Raw genomic sequence first — 20,568 nt, forward strand, 5'->3', positions numbered from 1 at the left:
GCTTTCTTTTATTGAACCTATATTGCTTTTCCAAGCAGTGATGTTATAATAAACATGTGGTTTTCGATAAAATGGAACACTTTGGTGGTAAATGAGTTGCTTGGCCACATACCTGTAATGTGCCCGGGGTTTTCTAAAACTGACGACTCATTATCGTCTGATTCCGCTGCTAAATGATTTTTGTAAGTTCCGCTGCAAAGAAAAAAAATCATGAAAATTTTAACATAGCTTTGTTTTGAAAATCTGGGGCGTTACAAAATGGCTACTCATGCTATGAATTTGATAGCCAAGGTAGCACAAAAGTATAAGGTCATTCAATTTTATTCATGTTATTACATAAATTGTAGTGACCATGATAAGAAAATTTTCACCAACAATTCAAATATTGGTAATCAATCACACAAGAAAAATCATGTATAACCAAATTTTCACAATTTTTTTTAGTAAATTTACCCCCACTATTTTACAATAATGAAAATGTTAAACTCATAACGTCACTATGTTCTTGACTTTGAAGATATAACTACCATTAAATAATAATAGGTCTTCATATTGCATAAAATATAAAATTTTCATTATAACGTAAAATCTAAATTTACCTCCTTATCCTTGGAAGATCATGATATATTTTTCATCCATTTTCAAAACAGTTTTAATTTATTTTAGTAGAATACATATGCGACATATGACCAGACAAATATCAAGATGCATTTTAAATAGTCATCTATGACAAAACAAACCTTTGGGAAATTGAATATATTATATTTGACTTGTATCTCGATATCTAGAAAATCATGATATCCTTATCCATCAAACAATTATGACTCAAATGCCTAATATTTATGTCATAAAACTCTAAGTATTAGTAATATAGTCATTACTGGCCCAAATTGAATGATTAATATTTCTCAAAAGTACTTTTATATACAATTTAGACAATTATGGTCAACAAATACTTATGAAATATATCATGTCAAGACACTCCAGTTTATCATAAAATTTGAATTCATGCTACTTAGAAACCTTAATTCAAAATTAAATTTTAATTCCTAAAATCAATCAACTCACAATAAACATGTTCTATCAATCTTTCAATTTAAACAAATTTCTTAATTTGGCTCCTACGACTAAATATCATAAGACCTATAAAATCATTATTTGGTCGTTCATGCAACCTGATCATGCATAAATTTTGCATTTTATACATATATTTCTATGCATGATCCATAAAAAAATGCATTAAAAACTTATTCTGATCAATGATTTTGAGAAACTGCTTTGAAATTCAAAATAAAGATAAAATTGCATATTTAAATCCTTCCCTACATTTTTGTAGTGTTTTGATTAGTTTAGACATTTTAGTTTATAGTTTGATTAGTTTAGGAATTCTAACTAACATTTTTTATTTTTTTTAGAAGTATCTTTTTTATGAAACACGTTTTAGAGGAGTGTGTTTTTAGAATTTTTTAAAGTTAATTGCTTTTTTTAGAAAGCATGTTTTTGACCTAATTTGTAGTATAAATAGTATTGTTTCAAAAGTAGGGGGTGTCTTTCCCCTTGAATTTCATGCAGCCTCTATCTTCCTCCCTCTCTTCTCTTCTTCCCTCGTTTCAATCTTGGTCGGTTCCTTCTTTCCCTCCTTTGTTTCATCTTGCTTCTAACCTCTGCTATCACCAGCTTCTTCTTATCCCCATCATCGGAGGTACGTGCAGCTCCGAGAGAGACCACTTCTTCTCAACCTCTTTATCAGAGGTAAATTGCGAGGTTTGCTTCTTCTCCCCCGTCTCTCCATAATTTATTATTTAGATTAGCTTTTATTTGTTTCATAAAATACATGCATAATATTTCATCATGGCATGTAGCATAGTTTAATCTTTATATATTTGTTGCATTTAGTTTAGATTGCTTGCTCTTATTTATTGCAAAAAAGAAAAAGAAAAAAATATATATTGTGTTTAGCATAGCATATAGTTAGTTGTTCCCGTGTTTTTTTTTTTGTTTTTGTATTCTTTTCTTTTTTAAGAAGACGCATGGTACAGGCCGACAGATTTGAATAGATTTTTTTTATATATCGGCTAGTGATCTGATCGATCGTCCATTGACCAGATCAGATCACGTTGGTGCAACGTGGGATGCTACAATCAACCATGCAATTAGATCTCGACTCGTGTGGGCTGAAAATAATTTTTTCGTGAAACCAGATTTGGAGCCAGCCGTGTGGATCCTTCTTTTTTTTTGCGTCGTGTAGTTAACATTAATCTACTTTTTTTAATACTATTAGATTAGGTTGTTTATTCACTTAGTTTTGTTCTAGATTTTTTTTCGTCATGGTCCATTAGTATAACTCGGTTTATGATAGACTCTTTTAGTAACATAATAACTCAACATTAGTAATTAGCATTGTTAAATTAGTATTTAGATTAGTTAGATAAGGTTTATTTGTTAATCATTGTTTCTAAGTAGTATACTCGAATTGATGTTTTGCCTTTATTTAGAATTAGTTTAGCCTATTAGTTAAGTTCAATTATTAAAATTAGTTAGTTTTTATTTAATGGGTTCTTGATTTTAGTAGTTAAAGGTTGTTCATTTTATTTCATATTCAATTAGCATTCATTAAGTTTAGTTTAGTTAAGTTAGATTCGCATCTTTATTGTTTTGAAGTCGTAGTTCTTGTTTTAATTTAGTTAGTTTAAGTTTACATTTTTCTTGTTTCAATTTAGTTAGTTTGTTTTAGTTGTTTCAAGGTTAGTTAGCTTATTTATTGTTTCAAGTTAGTTAGGTTGTTACACAAGTTGTTATTTAATTTGTTACTTAGTTAGTTAGTTATTAGTTAGTCTGTTCAAGTTTGTTAAAGTAGTTTGTTAGAATCTTATTTTCTTGATTTTTCATAAAATTAACCTTAGATTTTGGCATAGTTCTCTCTGTTTGTTCATGTGTTTTGCCATTTTGTTTTGCAGGAAAGCAGTTGTGTGTACGATAAGCCCTCACAAGTACCCTCAAAGCACCCTCTGAGGTCCCTAAAATGTCTCCTGAAAAGGTGCTTCCAGCCCCTCGGAGAGCCCTCAGAAGAGCTAAGACATTTAAATATGAATAAAATATTAGTAGCTCTTGAATTGAAGTAAATCAATGAAGATCAAGGGACTAGAGCTCAAGCAACTGAAGACCCCTTTTTGTTTCTTTTCGCTTAGGCTTATTCATTTTTCAATTTGGGTTTGTAATAAGGCCATTTATTATTTTTGAGCCCTTTGCAAGAAGGTAACTCATTGTAATAGTTAATTACTTTTATTTATTTATTTTTAAGGCAATAAAGCTTTCAATTTGTGTGGAATACAAAGTTTATTCTCTTGTTCCCTAAGTTTGACCCAGATCTCACCCTATTGTGAGCTGGTTTTTATTATTTGGTGTTGGGCTTTCACAAAACATTTTTATCAAAAATATCTCTTTAAAAAATCAATTCATAAAACTTACGCCACAACCCATAACAAATATGACAAACTAGTGAAACTTCATCACACACATCTATCCTTTGGGAATAGGATATCTCAATGTATAAATCATTCTATGATGGAGTTTCAATTTTGGATCTAACCTTGATCCAAATAATATCAAAAGTTTTGGGTTATAACCGGTCCTCAAGATCCCAAATCAATATTGGGTTCCAATGACCCAACCCATAACTATAAAACATTACAAAACTCATGAAATTACCGCTTAAATATGTCATAAGGTATAGATCCAAACCAACTAGATTCTTCTAAGGTATACAAAACTCATGAAATTACCTCTTAAATATGTCATAAGGTTTAAGGACTCACCTGCCTGGTTCTTCTAAGTTGAACTTGTTTGATATGATCCATGCAATTTTACTAGATTCTAATTGATCCAATGAGATCCATACAAGTCCACTAGGACCATTTGTCTTCAATTGGGTCCAATAAGTCTGATTCAGTGTCATCTTAATAGAACAAATCTAGCTTGAAATATCTCCATCCATTCTGAGTTCCATGAACCAAATCAAAGTAGATCTGATACAATCCATCATATCTGAGTTGAATAGGCACGCCAGGTACAAAAAATCCAATGTTGTCATCTTGACGTGGTTTAAAAAGATCTCGTCTTACTATGAACTCAACATCGATGACCTCCTTATGCACGAAGTTGATAAGCTTGGCCCTTCGATGTAGTGCTCCTTGGCACAGTTTTTCTAGTGCCAGACTGCCCAAAGAAGCTGTCCAACCGTAGGGGCCGGTGTGGACGACATCCATTGTGATTGGTTCAAGGTCCATGAGCATGACATGTAGCACAAATTGTTTGTAAGACATCTTGTTATAGTTAACATTGATACACTCAAGTTGTAGATTTGACATTTCTGTGTAGTGCCCCATCTCATTGATTCCATGTTTGTCACAAAAGATCTCCCAAACATCGATTTGATCTTGTTCCTGAATTATCCTCCATTCACTACAAGAAAAAAAGCCTTTATTGGCGTGTTCCGCCTGATGCGCCAGTAGAAGGCTTATTTTCACTGGTGCTATTTTGCTTAGTGCCAATGAAAAAGTTATTATACTGACGAAAGTTGTTTTGAGCCCGCATAATTAATTTTTTCTGGTGCACAAAAAAAGTGTGGCAGGAAAAAAATTCTAATGCAAAGGATATTTATGATAGCAAAGAGTAGTTTTTTTTGGCGCACAAAGAAATTGTGATAGTAAAACTCATGATTTAAAAAAATATCAAATCCCAAAACTTTGTACGGGCATCTTCCCTCTCTCTCCTCTTTGTGAAAATCGGTCACCTCCATTAATGCGACGACCGCTGACCACTCCCTCTCTCTTACTCTCCTTCTCTCTCTCGCCTCTCTCTCCCTCTCTATTTGTAACGCCCCAAATTTATATCAAAAAAATTCAATTTTTTTTTAAACCAACAAAAGTGATATACAAGTCATATGCAAACTCGAATAAACTTGGGCAGGTTACAATCAAATCATAGCTCACACACCCACACAATTAAAATATAGGTTTAACCAAAACCATTTATTCAAATTTAAAACATTCAATCGTTAATGAAATCAAAGTCTTAACATATTATCAAAATATCTCAAATGCCCCGAAAGCCAAAACCAAGGACCATAAATTCGGGACAAGAACTATGATGACCATCCTGATGCCACCACAAGCATATTGTATCACTGGCTTACTCATTGTCTGAAAATTTATAAAAGTAAAGGGTCAAACCGTGCCCCAATAGAAAACACTCTACCATATAAAAAAAAACTAAGGACATAAAGCATGCAATTGGTACATTAACAAGCATTTATTATAAATCCCACTTACATTCGAACACAAATAAGCACACAGGTAAATATATAACATTAACTTACACTTTAACATTGTACCTACATTCAAACTCGTCAGTAATCAATATCATGCACCATTGCATACATTCATTTCATTCACATCAATATGAAACATGTGAACCTCATCTCTAATGCATTGTTTCTTTTTTCTCACCCTGAAGGGGTACACTCTTAGGGACTTTAAGTTCGATTCAACCAATCTAATAGGGTGTTCATTATGTCATGTAATTTATTATCCCCAAGGACTTAGAAGAATCTGCAAACACACACTGAATTGATCTAAACTGAGAGACACTCCAGTGGTCTAAGGAATCGATTCATACTCTGCAGAGTTGTGGAACTACCTACCTAGGCCTCATGAGGTAGTCCTAGTTTTCTACACCGAGGATGGAGAACCAGAGATATGCATCACCCTCCAAAATAATTATATTTTTTCTTGGTTGTGTGTACCGGCTACCCTCTCTAAGGTAGACAATGGTTTAAACAGGTTACTTAATGTTGCTTAATTAGACTCATTAGTCAACTCAAGTACCTTAACACCCAGGGCTCTTCAGCCTGAGCTTCCACTAAGAACGCTCTCACAACCAACTTAAAATAAACCTCAACCCATTCAAAACTAGGCTCTTAGGAACCTATCTCCATTTTGAGATACCCTTGAGTCCTGACTCACGGTAATATACTCGAAAGTATCCTTGAGTCATTTCTCCCTTGAGGTTTAAGTATGTATGAGCCGGTATAACTATCATTCATGATATGGTGCATACAAACATTGTAGTGGTTCCATAGAACCCAGGCTCACTCATGAGCTACATGAATATAGGATCTCTCATGACCCACAACACATCCAATATGTTGTATACATACACTATTCACACACTACATGATGCACATGCTTACAACATGCCATTTATGCCTCACACACACAATTTGTCATCACATATGATCCACCTTATCATAAATTATCACATCAAGTAAGCATGTCATTCATCATATTCATTATGCATACACATTTATCATATTGTCGTACATCAAATGCATAAAGTTTTGAGCAGTACACTGAATTACACATTCATAACATTCATGTAAGCATGATATGTGTCTCATAGCACATGTTAGCAATTAATGCATAAAAATAGTAATTAATAGAAAATATACTTATGTTCCAGGCTCTACTACGTTGTACATAGACCACCACAAATCTCAAAACTTCCAGGTGATAATTATATGTGTCCCCTAACATCTCTAATTAATGGATCCAAAAAAACTATTATATTTTTACTGTAAAAATTTTTGGACCGAAACTGGTTTTTCTGTCGAATTACAAAGGTGTAGAATTTTATTCCTAGAAAAAACAACAATTCAACACCCTTTATGAAGGCTTATAATGTTCTCCATTTTTTTGATAATAGACTTATATGTTAGCTTTCAATAGATTCCAAAACTCTATACCCTTATTTTTTAAAATATTTTGCACCGGACCCCTATCATGTGATTATACAGGTCCTGATTTTATGTTGGTAACAAAATTTCATCATCTTGGATAAAGTTTTGGTACTTATAAAAAAAAGTTGTATTTTTTCAATTATTTTTCATGAGTTTTACAAATTTCACAACACATATCAAAAAATAAGCCAAAAAATCTATAAAACTGATTTATTAAATTTTTCGTGACAACTGCTAGATTTAGTTCTGCTCACGAGTCAGATTCCCTGACTCATGTTGTAGAAGCTACATCCCTCAAATGAATGACTTCCTAATCAAGTCATATTTATTGGAACACTGTATACATGTCTACATGACCCACGTAAAAAGGTTTCATCAAAAATTGAATCATTTAAGCATTATGATTTTTCTACTAACATCAATCAGTTAGGGAAAATACAAAAAGTATGTGGTAAAATTTCAAATTTCATTCTATTCATGAAAGCACTCATACAAACACATCTATCATGGATTTCTAAGTATAGTACACACATAATAAAGTAAACATCATGTTGTAACATGGAAAGGAAATCAATACGTACATTAAATCATAACTCAATATACGCTTTTGCCAAGATCTCAAAACTATGTCTTTGGAAAAAAAAGGTTTTTTATTCATGAGCACATGATTTAATATAATCGCTTTTTCAAATCTATTTAAACCCTCATTCACACCATTTCAACAACATTCAATCATCTAAACATGTACACAAATTAGTAAATATACATTTTTGAAACTGATTTGCAGCTATTCTACAAGACTACACAATTTTCCAAAAATTGTTTTGGTAAATTCTCGAAACAAACCTTAGTGTTCAAAGAAATCATATTTTTGAAATCCTTAGGTATGAGGCATCTCCATTATAGACATTTAGAACCTCTCTTACACTAGTTCGATGGTTGATCCATCATAAATCACCTTAGAACTCAATATTGCATTCTCTACATACTTGAAATCTCTTTTCAAGCCTATACGATAGAGATACCTACTTCAAAAAATGGTTTTTGATCAATCCGCAAGCCTTCGTCTCTCAATGTAACTTGTAGCAGCTCTAATGGCTATTGGACCTTTCTCCAATGCTTTAATAAGAGAAAGGGAGAGAGAAGAGATAGTTGAAAGAGAGAAGAATAGGGTGGGACACCCCCTTGGGCTCCCCTCCTCTTATGATGGGGTTTGGGTCTAGCTAAGGCAAGGTCTTGGGCTTGCCTTAGCAGCCCAATGAGCAAAGGGAAAGAGGGCTGGTAGACCCCCCTTTCCTTCTCTTTTTCACTTTCCAAAAATCCAACAGAAGTTCGAATTTCAAATTTTTTATTTTTTTTTTTTGTTTTTTCTTCTTTCCTTTTTCTTTGTTCTTCTTTCCAATTAGTTTCCAAACCTAATTTGGATCTAAACCCACATACCAAATCCAAATCTAATTGAAATTAAATCCAAACCCAATTTCATGATAAATTTTATTTAAATTCTAATTTACATGAAATTAACCCTAAGTTATATTCGAATTTCATTTTAACTTTAGCTAAAATTTCAATTCTCTTAGAATTAAATTTCAAATTAGTGTACACAAATAATTCTAACACGCATGCCTATTCAAATAATTATCAAAAAAAATATGAGTATTACACTATCTCCTTCTCTCTGTGTTCATCGGTCGACATTGTCGACCAACTCTCTCTCTCTCTCTCTCTCTCTCTCTCTCTCTCTCTCTCTCTCTCTCTCTCTCTCTCTCTCTCTCTCTCTCTCTCTGCTACCACTGGTGCAATGCCCTATAGCCTATCACCATTGTGCCAAGGTATGTTTTCCCATTTTTTTAAGGGGTTTTTTATTTTAGTTGCTAATTTAGAAATTTATTTAATGAATGCATGCTTAATATGATGTTTTTTTTAAGCATTATTTATATTTTAATTATTAATTTTATAATTTATTTAGTGAATGTATGCTAAATCTTATTTTTTTAAATATAATTTAGATTTTAGGGGTTTTATATTTTAATTGCTAATTTTATAATTTATTTAGTGAATGCAAGCTAAATTTGAGTTTTTTTCAAGTATGACTTAGATTTTAAGGGTTTTGTATTTTAATTACTAATTTAGAAATTTATTTAGTGAATGCATGCTTAATCTGATTTTTTTTCAATTATGAATTATATTTTAGGGGTTTTGCATTTGAATTGATAATTTTATACTTTATTTAGTAAATGCAAGCTTAATATTATTTTTGTTTTATTTAGCATGATTTTGATTTTAGGGATTTGTAATTTAATTACAAATTTTATAATTCATTTAGTGAATGCATGCTAAATCTGATTTTTTTAAGTATAATTTATTGTTTAAGGGTTTTGTATTTGAATTGATAATTTTACACTTTATTTAGTGGATACATCCTAAATCAGATTTTTCTTTCTCATATATGATTTTGATTTAGGGGTTTTGTATTTTAACTGCTAATTTTATAATTTATTTAGTGAATGCATGCTAAATCTATTTTTTTTAAGTGTAATTTAGATGTTAAAGGTTTTGCATTTTAATTGCTAATTTTATAATTTATTTAGTAAATGCATGCTAAATCTAATTTTTTTAAGTATGATTTAAATTTTAAGGGTTTTATATTTTAATTGCTAATTTTATAATTTATTTAGTGAATGCCTGCTAAATCTGAATTTTTTTCAAGTATGACTTAGATTTTAAGGGTGTGTATTTTAATTGCTAATTTAGAAATTTATTTAGCGAATGCATGCTTATTTTGATTTTTTTAAGTATAAATTAAATTTTAGAGGTTTTATATTTAAATTAATAATTTTGTACTTTATTTAGTGAATGCATCCTAATTTAGTTTTTTTCTCATGTATGATTTAGATTTTAAGGGTTTTATATTTTAATTATTAATTTCATAATTTATTTAGTGAATGCATGCTAAATCTGATCTTTTTTCAAGTATTATTTAGATGTTAAGTGCTTTGCATTTTAATTGCTAATTTTATAATTTATTTATTAAATATATGCTAATCTATTTTTTTTTTAAGTATGATTTAGATTTTAAGGGTTTTGCATTTTAATTGCTAATTTTATAATTTATTTAGTTAATGCATGCTTAATCTGTTATTTTCTTATATCTAACTTAGAATTTAAGGGCTTTACATTTTAATCTATATGTTTGTAATTAATTTAATATATATGTATCTATATATAACTAAATTTTGGGGTTTTCTAATTAATTTAATATATATAACTATATATATGTATATAGTACTTTAATATTTTTTATGTGATGTCCAGTTAGGTAGTACTCTTTGAAAATGTGCATATCTGAAGAAGTGTGCAAGCATTATGGCTGACATAAGTTAGATCTAAATTGGAAGGTAATTTTAAGTATTTTTTAATTGCCTTATTTGTAAGTTAATATTGAATTTAGATGCAATAGTTGATCATGACATTTCCTCTATAACCTTTATTTCATAGGAGACCTTGATCATTATTTGAAAGGAGTTAAGAATTTTGTAGAAGTTACCCATAACAATAATGTAGTATTTCAGGAAAATCTTAAGTGCCCATATCAAAAGTGTGTCAAGCGCTTGTGGCAACTATTACAAGATGTATTCGATCATATAAGATTAATGTAAACAATCACACAAGATCTTGAGTACACACCTTTACATTTTTTTCTAGCATGCATTATAAGATTCTTATAATGAGGATACTTGGATTTCTGTGTTGGTATGTATATTCCTTATATATAGTGTAATTTTTTAAATTTTAATATTTATTTATTCAACTATAGGTAAGATATATATATATATTATGATTGTAGGAAAAGTTTAACATTCTTGAGATGATGAAAGCATGGGTGTTGAAAGAATACGCAAAAGCTTGTAGAAACTTCAAATGCAATTTTAAGATCTTCAAGTAGTATAGTACTCTCGATAAGTGCCTGACAACACGTTCACCTTACATCCCTTATCATTAGTAGAAAAACCTGATGCGTTATTTTGAACTGGTCTTCATGAGCTGCAATGGACTGATGGTGAATTAACTGCACATTTTCAAGTAACTCCCTTGACACTTTTCTCATGAATATATAGGTTTCTTCACTTTTTTATGCCAAATCTGCAACATGCATAAGTGACCTATATAGTTGTTGGTAACGGAAGGCTATGTGGCACTTCTCATCGACACCAAATTGGCTGACATTATTTGTATCCAGCAGTTCAATATTTGTTTGTCTCATCCATCTTCGCATTAAATATGACTCAGGTATTTTTTGTATCTTCTCTTGATTAAATGCCTTTAATGCATGACGACATAAAATACCTTTGAATTCATACATTTTGCACGTACATTCAACTATTTTGTTGTCAACATTATACGTAACATGTGCTTCTTGCCTTTTCGGATGCTCTTCGCCCTCCCATATAATATGGTATCTTTTCATATTCTCGGTTTGCACGCGTCCTTCTATGTTGCAATTCATGACCTGTATAATCTCTTTCTTAATTTATTCAAATACAGTTAGTGTATACAGATCTGCAGGTCGCATCAATATTTTCATGTCCAAAGTTACAGGGCATGTATTAAAGCATTTTACATCTTGTTCAAGCTCATTCTGTCTAAGACCGCCTATAAATAATTCATATTGTTCCATGAAGTGAAACATTATTAAACATGAATATTGGGTTTTCTTCAGTGTGGCATGTATAGATTCAGGTCTTTGTGTACTTATCATACCTGCATAAAAGTATTGTCTTACATATGCCAATGCCGACTTCTCTTTTTCTGCATATAAATTTTGTAACCACAGACAGTGTTCAAGGTCGTATATCTGAATCATCACCTTTCAATCAGACATAAATGCGACCTCGTCTACGCTCTCAAGTACACACCTTGTAAACTTTTTGTCAAACTCTGTCTTCTGATTAAATATGTGTCTTATATTCTTTGCTTCATTTTGAAAGATATGTCACAAACATAGGAGATGATGTGCATCTGGCCATACATGAGACACTGCAGTCGCAATTGCGTGATCGTCATTTGTAAGTATAGCTTCAGGTTGCTTCTCATTCATTGCCTGTGTAAATACTCTGAACAATTATTCAAAGCTTTCCTTGGTCTGGTCATACAAAAAAGTGTCACCTAATATACAACTCTATGAGTGATGGTTCACTCTGATAAACTGCGCAAATGTCCATTGTTCAGTATTAATCTTCATTGTCATATCAAAAACAAGCACATCATTGAAGCATTCATAATCAATTCTTGACTTTGAATCTGCCCAAAACATATTCGCAGCATATTCATCTTCATCCAGTTGCATTGCACTAAAGAAACCAAGGTTAATGCTTGATTTCTTCTATAAGTAATCAATCAAAGAACATATTTCTCCATTCTTCATATTATCTGTTGATGTGGACTCGGTACGCACTGATCCACGATCCAAGATCCAAATTGATCTCATACGCATGGAAGCTTTTTCACTAAGATGAGTTCGAATAGGACTCTGGAAAATAAGGTTTTCGGGACCCGTGCACTCTGTTTCGATAGAAGTGGTCCAAAGGAAAGTTATGCGCGACTTACACACCTTTCCAACGAATCTAAAATCACTAGATTCAGATCAAGAATGACCTCTTCACGAACTCGAAACCGGGACTGATAGTCAAATTTGGGACAGGCTCTCCGGGTCGGTGGACAGCCTGTTTGAAGAGGGTTTTGATACCTCAGACGATGAAGTTTCCAAAAACTCCCAACAAATGAACTGAAGGTTTGATTCAGACCTTTCCAGAAAGCTATAGCTCATAATTTTTGAGCAATCACACGCGCTTCTATTGAATTTTAAAATCCCTAATGAACTAATTGCTAACTAGCCTAACCTGCTAATTGGGTTTTGATTGGATGCATGAAACACCCCGGATTAGGGCATGCAGAATAGAGTTTCAAAAGAAACCCCAAACATCACTATTGTATGGATGGATGTTATCTAACCAGACTAACTTTCAAATTTAGAAATCTCACAGTAAAACTCCAGATATTCAAAAATTATAAAACCATATGCAGGATTCTATAACAAGAAATCTCATGCTCAGTTCTACGGTAGATGCAAAAAGATCAAATCTTTTGAGTTACTTTATGAATCAACAGAAATGATAAATATGAAAGTTACGGACCATTGTCTTAGCTTTCCACATAATCAAAGGAATCAAAGTTTCAGAGAGGGAATCGTGAGAAATCCCCAAAATACGGAACATTGTTCACAGTGTTCTGAATGGGACAGGGTCTCACAGATTCTGACTGACTGACTGCTTGACAGAGATTTTTTGGGACTCTGCCAGCTGAATCAAGCCTCAACCTCAACAGCAATGTTGTAGGTCCATGTCTTAGCTTTCCAGGAAGCTCAAGAACACCAGAATCAAACCAGTATCTTAGCAGATACAGTCGATTCTTTGGAGTTGTCTCTGACAACTCCAGAACCGAGAATCTGATTTTTTGATAGAAAATGAAATGGATAAAACCCTATGCTCAGAATCAAAATATGGCTAAAGATCACCTTAAATATCATAAAAAACTGGTAAACACTCAATACATGGACAACAATCAATTAGTTTTGCAGTTTGCAATCGATGAACAAAGATCTTAGCAATTAGCAACAAAAACGAGTAGAAAGGAACAAAACCAAACACAATAGTCGGATGGACCAAGAGGGAGAGTTGTTGGACAGCAGCCACCGTCTCATGCCCTTGCACAACAGACTATTGTGACCTTCCAACCTCCAACACCCTCAAGTTAGTGTTGTCACAATCAGCCACTAGCTGAACCACACACTAACAATGTCACTCCTCCAAACTCGAGTTTTCCTTTCACGTTCTTCCTTGATGTCGTTAGTAGGAAACTTGTCTGGAACTTTAACGGCTTAACCGAGTTGAATCAAGCCAAATGGTAAACAGAAAACTTGTAGAGCACGATCTTAGCTTTTCATAAAGCTAAAGATCATGCAATTTGGACCAGTATCTAAGGAGATACAGCCAAAATATCGAGAGTATATTCACCCTTCAAATAACATCTTCCCCTCCCTCATCACCATTTTGAATTTCTTTCTCAAAAATAAGAAGACCTCCTCCATGGTCGACCCCCATGGGCTCTTAAGCTCTGTTGAAGGGTAGAATGATGATGCCACCCCCCAGCTCCAATCACACAAAAGGGGGGTGGGCTTCTCCAAGGTGTCGCCCACTTGCCTAATGCATGGGCTTTTTTTGAAAATGGACATCATTGCCTCTCCAAGAGCCCTTTTTTACCTTCTATGGTCAAACTGATTTCAAATGAAGGTTATAGAGGTCCAATCAAGGTGGCTCCATCTATGGTTTGGGTTGAATTGGATCTTGGATAAGATCTAAGATCTAAGATCCAAGATCCAAATGATGTTTTTGCTCCAAAACCCGTTCACAATATTAGGTTTCTAAATCAGAAAAAAAAAAACTATCCTGAGTACCCCATACACCCTCTAGTGCCGCAAAACAATCCTACAGGGCACTGGAACTATCTGGATCCATAGAATCTGGTACCTAAAAATAAAAATTACATAAAATAAAATACATAAAAAAAGAATAAATGATTCCATATATACAAAATGGAATAAAAAATAGAAATACAATTTCTGAGAAAAAAAATATCTTAGAAATTGGAACATGATATTCAAAACAGATCTGGATACGTGGAGATCCAATTGGACCCAGATGGTCATGCATGATTAGATCTGCCACAGATCGCATCTCGGATCGGATCTGATTGGTTAGATATGGATCCAACTTTGCCTTTAATGCACGGATCTTCAGGATGCTCTGCATCATCTGTCATCTTCCTTCTCAAGTGGTTTCTTAGATTCATAAGTGTGGATGGCACATTCTCAAGACCCCCATCTATGTGCGCGCACAAATTATATGTTTTCCTTGGTGTAATGTTGGCACTATCAGTTATTTCAGCAATTGCAGCATGCACTTCAGTTACTTTACTATGTGACCTTAACATAGGAGTCATAAATAAAGCAAATAAATCATGGTTATGATTATTGATTAAAGTACAAACTACATATTTTTCATTCAAAAGTATTCTTAACATCATTCTCGCTAGACATCCACATCTTGAATCTGGCTTGCTCCTTATTGGATTTTCACTTGACTTCTTTCAACCTTCCTTAGAACAAACATATGTCTTTCTCACCACGACACCCTGTGCATTTTTTGACCAAGAATACCTTCTAACACTGAAGCAAAGTTTTAAGGCATAATCATTGTAAAATTTATATGCAGCTTCCTCATTATTAAACTACATTCCTTCTACGAGAACAAAGTCAAGTGTACTATCATGTTCATTCTTAGTGCCTACACCTTTATCAAGTGTACTGTCATGATCGTCTACCTCATTATCGAATTGCATTTCTTCTGCTGGAACATTCAAGTCAAGAGTGAATCCAATGCATGCACCCTTCTTATCATGTGCATCATTAGTGCACATGTTCACTTTTCCATAACTTTTCAATGATTGAGATAGATCATCTTCATTGCAACCAGATGATAAGTTCACCACTGTCATAAGCAAGATATTATTTTGTGTTAAACGGATATCGATAAGGTTAAGCAAGTCAAAGAAATGATTGAATGAATCACAGTATAAAAGCAACATCGATTTCTTATTTGCTTATACTATGCATCGAGTTGTTACTTACCATGCCAATAAAAGAAACAAGTTGTCGTATATGTGTATTGACGATAGCGATTCACGTGACAGCGATTTAATTATATCTACGACATTGTGAAGTGATTTCAATAGAAATCGCTAAATGAACAACGATTTGAATACGAAAATCGCCACCGCAAGGGCACAACAATGTATTTCCGCACGCACACATTTTAAAATTCTTTTACAAATATCTTACAAATCGATACTTTCAAACACATAATATCTTACAAATCGATATACATATCACATAATATATTACAAATCGATACGGTAATTCAGCATAATAGCTTACAAATCGACACTACAAAACACATAATATCTTACAAATCGATATACATATCACAAAATATATTATAAATCGATACGGAAATTCAGCATAATAGCTTACAAATCAACACTACAAAACACATAATATCTTATAAATCGATATACATATCACAAAATATATTTCAAATCGATATAGAAATTCAGCATAATAGCTTATAAATCGATATTAACAAACAAAACAATATCTCACAAATCGGTAGTATGTTACTACAACTGCGATTTGCGATACATTGCATATACTGAGTGAATAGACAATACCGAATGGGGTAGAGGCCCTTCCTCGCATCTTTAAACAAGCATTCTTGTCAACAGGTCCCAGCGTCTTACAAATATCTTTCATTTTCCAACCATCGAAAGGACAAGATCCACCTACAATAACAAAATAATGCTTTAATGGCACTCATGATGACATATGTTCTTCTACAATAGCAGGATGACATGGAAAGGTACTCACGACGCCTTAATGGCACTTGTTAGAATGTTTGTGCATCATTGTTTTCTTCCATATTGCCTAACGACAACGAAAAAGAAGAGAAGACTGTAAAAAGAGATGGCCGACAAATGCCCCTATGACGCCCACCAATGATCGAACCAATCGATCGCGAACCCGAGAATGTTTTGTAACACAAGGCAAGAACGAGAAGGCGGCAATGTGTTGTAACACAAGCTAAAAACCAAGGCGGGAACCTGGACTCGAGACAATGGCAAAGGCTGCTCTGACGGCAGCAGACGACGGTAAAGGGTGCGCCGTCAAATGGAGCTCCTGTTACAGCAGATGGTGAAAAAGTTTATTGCTTAGGGTGAAAACGGAACGTTTGGACTTTAAAGAGTTAACATCATCCTCGACTTTCTGGATGGAGGATATTTTTGTCCTTTTCTCGAACCATCGTTTCCCTTTTTTGAATGGAGGACATTTTTGTCCTTTTCTTGAATTGTTGTTTCATGGCGAGAATATCATGAAAGGGTACTTAAGTCTTTGCAACCCCACCGGACTCCGATGCTAAGTGATGCTGACACACACGAGAATACGAGCCCCATGTGCTTATATATGTAGGGCTCATTCGGACCCTCGAACATGCACTGTAGCAAACAGTGCATCTTCGGGGGAGAACACACAACACCCTCCCAGCTGAACATGTCGAAAAATGATAGATTTTGTCATTGGAGACCAAGTTCATGGCAAAGCTCTCACTCCCAGCTACGATATGTTCGATTTGCAGGTGCTGAGCATGGATGAAATTCCACCAGTGGAGACCCAAAGTTGGAAGTTGGAACCAAGGATATGCCATTATGTTGCGAGAGACAACATGAATATGATTGTTTTCGATTTTGGGTGCTCTGCATTTCTATGTACCAGCCAAACTCTGCAGAGATTCCTGAGATGGTTGAGAGAAGGGGTATGAGAAGAAGCTTTTGGTGGAGGCGTGGCTTAAAAGAACAAGTTGTTCATGCTGTGAAGATGGGTGAGGTCGACTTTCTGATCAGCCTGTGTGCGGTGGACAATTTTGGTGCCTCCTTCACACCGTCGGTCAGGTGGACCCCGGGAGCATTGTGGGGTCCTTAGAGAAGAAAACGAGGGCTAAGATCTATGCAAAGCTTGACTACCTTCGAACCCTCTACTTTCCTTCCTTCACCTTGAACACTTCACTTTGATTTTCAAAATTATCAACTTTTTTATCTTTCTTTACACCAGACACATAACATGCGTTGGAGGATGGTTGCTCCTCCCTTGATTTTATTCGCTTTAGCTTTTAGGTTGATGATCGCCTAGCTCATCTGCAGCAACAAGAAATGAACGGTGACGACCACCACCACTCATGTAGGGCGCATCACCAAGCACGGGGCATGTGGAAACCTCAGGCTTGCCTGAAGGGGCACTGTTTGGGTGTTGAGGGGCAACACTGCACGGGGGCGTCACTGTGGACGTAGCCCACCATTAGAAAGCCATGCTTGGCTTGAGATCGGGAAGGGCACACCTTTTGTGAGCTTGGTCAAGAGTCACCGTCTGTGGATGTTTCATATAAACATGGTCACGTTTGGCGAAGTAGGTTATATGTTCCCCCCTGAACACGCAGATGAGTCTTCGGAGGTCCGAATGAGTGCCATGTATGTAAGTACGTGGGACTCGTATCCCCGTGTGTGTCGGTATCAGTTAGCATTGGAGTCCGGTGCAATTGCAAAGACTTAAGTAACCTTTCTCACCATTTTCGTCATGAAATGATGATTCTAGAAAAGGACAAAAATATCCTCCATTCAGAAAAGGGAGGATGATCTTAACTCTTTAAAGTTCAAACGTTCTATTTTCGCCCAAAGCAGTAAACTCCCCTGCTGTAACAGGAGCTCTTCGTAATATTTTGCCTTAAACGTTTTGGATCACCCATTAACAACGCACCATCTGCTGTAACAGGAGCTCTCTTTGACGATGCACCCTTTGTTGTCGTCTATTGTCGCTGAAGCACCCTTTGTCGTCATCTACTGTCGTCAAAGCACCATTTGTCATCGTCTGCTGTCGTCGAAGTACTCTTTGCCATCGTCTATTGCCATTGGAGCACCCTTTGTCGTCGTTTGCTCGTGAAAAATAGGTGAACTACCAGAAGAATCGGTATTTCGTCTATTGTTCAGCATGATAACATGGTGCAAGCGTCGAACTGAGTAGACAAAGAATAACGATTTACGTAAGAGATAATGGTGGCAGCGTCGAACTGAGTAGACATAGAGCAGTGATTTACAGCAGAGAGTAGCAATTTACAGTAGAAATCAGATCATAGAGTAACGATTTACAGTAGAAATCAGATCAGAGAGTAGCGATTTACAGTAAAAATCAGATCAGAGAGTAGCGATTTATAGTAGAAATCAGATCAGAGAGTAGCGATTTACAGCAAAGATCAGATCAGAAAGTAGCGATTTATAGCAAAAATCAGATCAGATAGTAGCGATTTACAGTAAAAATCAGATCAGAGAGTAGCGATTTACAGTAGAGATCAGATCAGAGAGTAGCGATTTATAGTGGAAATTAGATCAAAGAGTAACGATTTACAGTAGAAATCAGATCAAAGAGTAGTGATTTCTACTATAAATCACTACTCTCTGATCTGATTTCTACCGTAAATCGCTACTCTCTGATCTGATTTATATTGTAAATCGCTACTCTTTGATTTGATTTTTACTATAAATCACTACTCTATTATCTGATTTCTACTGTAAATCGCTACTCTCTGATATGATTTCTACTGTAAATCGTTACTCTCTGATATAATTTTGATTGTAAATCGCTACTCTCTAATATGATCTATGTTGTAAATCGCTACTCTTTGATCTGATTTCTACTATAAATTGTTACTCTCTAATATGATTTCTATTGTAAATCGCTACTCTCTGATCTGATTTTTATTGTAAATCGCTACTCGCTTATCTGATTTTTATTATAAATCGCTACTCTCTGATCTGATTTCTACTATAAATCGCTACTTCCTGATCTGATTTCTACTATAAATCGCTACTTCCTGATCTGATTTCTACTATAAATCGCTACTCTCTGATCTGATCTGATCCCTATTATAAACCCTATTGTAAATCGTTGCTCTCTGTCTACTCAGTTCGACGCTGTCACCATTATCTCATCTGTAAATCGCTATTCTCTGTCTACTCAGTTCGATGCTTGCACCCTGGTATCATGATGAACAATAGACAAAATGTTGATTTTTCTGGTAGTTTAACTATTTTTCACGAGTAGACGATGACAAAGGGTACTCCATTGGCAATAGACGATGACAAATGGTGCTCTGACGACAGCATACGATGGTAAAAGGTGCTCTTACGGCAGCAGACGATGGCAAAGGGTGCTCCGGCGGCAGTAGACGATGGCAAATGGTGTGTCATCAAAAGGAGCTTCTGTTACAGCAGATGGTGCATTGTCAAAGGGTGATCCAGAACGTTCATCGTCGAGTTCATTTTTTGTTGTAAAGTGATTCCATGGTCAATTGAGGATACATCCTCTCCAAGGAAACAAGCTCATTAGTAATGGCAGCCCACTGCATCATTTTTCTCAGACTGGGGCTGATTCTTAGAGACTCTAGCAATGGTGCACTCTTGAGAATATGTTTCACAAACTTCAACTCAAGCACTATCTCCTTGAAGGAGTCGATGGACTCCGACTCAGGCAATGATAAGAGTTGCGGGAATGTGCAAAGCTATTTATGGGAAGACATTTTTGTCAAACAGATATCTATTTTATTCGAAGAGATTTCCGTCAAACGCATATCTACCTTTTTATATGTTATTTTATTATAAAATCATGATGGATAACATTGGCATATGAAATATTGCGGGTCCCAAGATATTCCTTCATACACACCGAAACACGCAAATTTGTCTTCGGGGGAGAACACACAACACTCTCCCCACGTTCCGTGTTACTGAACGGTTGGTGGATTGATACACCTCAGCACCCCAAGAGGAATTCGAGAGGCTGAAAGGACACCACTACATTGCTAAACCGTGTAGAGGTAACCACATGTTGGGTAACAGTCCCAAAAAGAGGAGTCGCGAAAGATTCGACATGCCAATGGGAAAGGATGACCAGTTGTTGGGGCCTTCCCTCACACACATGGTATGCAGAAGATGACACAAACCCTGAGAGGGTCTGCTGGGGCCCCTTTGCCTACTGCACACAACATCATTCACGGTTG

This window comes from Nuphar pumila, chromosome 15 (assembly GCF_984573655.1).
Source record: "Nuphar pumila chromosome 15, dmNupPumi1.hap1.1, whole genome shotgun sequence".
Taxonomy (NCBI): Eukaryota; Viridiplantae; Streptophyta; class Magnoliopsida; order Nymphaeales; family Nymphaeaceae; genus Nuphar; species Nuphar pumila.